This window comes from Myotis davidii, unplaced genomic scaffold (genome assembly GCF_000327345.1).
Source record: "Myotis davidii unplaced genomic scaffold, ASM32734v1 scaffold478, whole genome shotgun sequence".
Taxonomy (NCBI): domain Eukaryota; kingdom Metazoa; phylum Chordata; class Mammalia; order Chiroptera; family Vespertilionidae; genus Myotis; species Myotis davidii.
Window position 1 is genome coordinate 3,705,662 of NW_006289570.1, and position 2,796 is coordinate 3,708,457.

The window sequence follows — 2,796 nt, forward strand, 5'->3', positions numbered from 1 at the left end:
CACGAGGCTGGCGACCAGGGCAGCAGCAGTTCGTCGCAGACAAACCCCCGACCCTGTCCCCAAGGCCCCCTTTTCTCTGACTTCGTAGTGAGCTGAAGCAGCCCAGCCGGCTCTTCTTGTTTCACGGTCCCCAGCTTTAACAAACGTCCTCTAAACTCCATCTGGACTCATGTTGTGAAATCTTTCCTGCACGAAATAAGGCACCCACACCCTCCTGGCTGGCCCTGGGGAGACCCCATTCTCGTACGCAGGTCCCCTTTCCCATAACAGCGGGTGGAGGGGCTGGCGAGCAGGGGCTCCGGGGTTTCCTGGTTTTGCTGCTCACGGAGAGCAGGAGGCAGCTCAGGGAAGCCGGGGTCCCACAGCCAGGGCAGGAGAGTCGTCACGGGTGAACCCACATCTGGGCAGAGCAGCCTGAAGTCCCCTGTCGGTTACACCCTGGGTTGTGTCACAAACTCAGACTAGCCTGGAGAGCTTCCAGGGGACCCAACCGGCACCCCCGCCGCCCGACACCCGCGAGGACCTTGCTTGAACACTGCATGGCCATCGCCTGACCTCCAGCTGCAACCAGGCTGAGCAGGCTGCTCCGTGGCACCCAGCACGGGGGGCAAACGTTTTGGCCACGTGCCCACTGGCCAAGCACCAGACGGAGCCTGCACTGGAGCCACAGCATCCTGGGCCCCGAGGTGGCCTATGAGGCCGGTGGGGCCAGGCTCAGGACAACCTGAGCCGACACCTCCTGTCCCCCCAGCAGTTTCTGTGACTTTCCTTGGCCCTGCGAGGAACAGGCGAGGTTGCCACACAACCGAAGGGGTCAAAGTCAGGAACCTCCACGGCCCCGGCCCCAGGTCTGGCCACACCAGTCAGCACCACCCCTGCCACATGTTCTGGCGCCGGAACGTTGAGGTCTGTCCTCTGGAGGCAGGGAGACCGCTCTGCCCCCTCCTCAGGGAAGGAGCTGTGAACCAGGGGCTGCTCTAGGCTGGGGGTGGGGGTCATGTGACCTCTCCTCCATCCTGGGCCCTGCAGGGCAGCAAGGAGTCATACCTGCACAGCAGCTGCCCGCACATTCCTTGCCCCCTCTGGGCCTGTTTCCTTAAATTATAAAACGAGAACACATACAAACAGATCTCCTAGGATTATGTTGAGGATTAAATTACTTAGTGTCCACACCCTGATCTCTCCCGACACCCGTGTTCCCTGCCCGCCTCCAGCAGTCTCTCTTCCCCAGGTACCAGCAGTCCCAGCCCTGTCCTCACATCCGTACTCCACATTCTGTCAGCTCTCAGCTCTCCCCGCAAAACAAAGCCAGAACCCAACCCGGCCCTGGGGCTCCTGCAGCCACAGGGAACCTGTTAAGACCAGTCAGGTCACACCCCTCCTCTGCGCTAAACCCCTCAAAAGAGGCGTGGTCCACAGTCGACTTGATCTGCTTCCAGTTTCTCTATTTTCATGCCTCCCTCCATCTCCCTTCACTCCAGCCTCACAGGCCTCTTTCCCCTTTTCCTCGAACCCAGCAGCCACATGCCCACCTCGGGGCCTCCGTCCAGATATCACAAAGCTCCCGTCCTCACCTCTGCTGATCACTGATTTAAAATTGCAGACCCATCCCCCCCACCCCCCATGCACTCTGGACTCCTCCCCTTCACCTGGCTCCCCGTCTCTCCTCCCCAGCAGCTGCCTCCAAACCCGAGAACTAGCTCTGTTTCGTTGCCTGCTTTTTGCTCCAGCACTAAGAGATTCAGCACACAGTAGGTGACACATGAGCATCCGCCATTACTATTTCTCACTCTGTGGTGGGGGGAGGGCAATGGAGCAAAGGGTAGGCCCGCATGGGGGTGAGAGCCCACTTTTTGCAAGGTCATGAGGACTTGGTGAGATGAGGCATGTGAGCAGCCTGGCACCAGGAAGTCTGGCACACAGTAGGCACTCAAAAAATGCCCCTGATCCTAGAATGAGGGTATTCCCCTAATAGTCCTGTTCAAACCCCCAGCTCCATCTGTTCTGACTGAGCTCTAGTTTGGGCTTAAAAGTGTCCCTCATAGAGGTGACTTCAGGTCAAGGGCACAGAGCTGGTCTGACACACAGTAGGCGCTTTGGTCTCGGCTATTGTTGACAGTGCTCCCCCCACCCCACCTCCAACCTGACCTAGTCTGGCCAGCAAGGCTGCTCCCAGCCAGGCCTGGTGTCCCCGCCCAGCCCGCGGCAGCAGCAGGAGGCAGGACTTCCCAGGATCCCAGCCAGGCCCCTCCTACTTGTTTACATAGCCAAGAATAAAGAATGCCCAGACCCTCCTCTCCCCTCGGAACCTCCTGAGCCAGGCGACCAGAAGTGCTCCGGGGCCTGGGACGGGACAGGAGTCACAGGGTCAGATCCGCTGGCCGAAGCCCCCCACCCGCTGCGCCTGCCTCAGTGTCCCAATCCAAGAAATGGGTTCCCCGAAACTCGGGCTTAAAAACGAACATTCAATGTGGCTCAGGACGCTGCCTGGGCACCGCGGGGGCTGCCCTCCCACCCCCCGAGGCTGGCTCTGCCAACGGAGAGCTCGAACCCGAGTGGTGGCTGCTTATCTGGCCCAGGGAGGCCCATTCCAGCCGGAGGTGACTTGGCAGTGCCCGGCTCTATCGCTTCCGGAGTCCATCTCAGGAACAGGCCCTGCGGCCTTCTCTGGGGGGACCCCTAAAGGGGGGTGCCGAACCCTCCCCCGGAGACCAGGCGGGTGGGCGGGGCTGTGGGACCGGCCTGGCTGAGGACGGGCCCTCCGGGGTGGAGGATGGCCCGGCCCCTGGTCAGGAG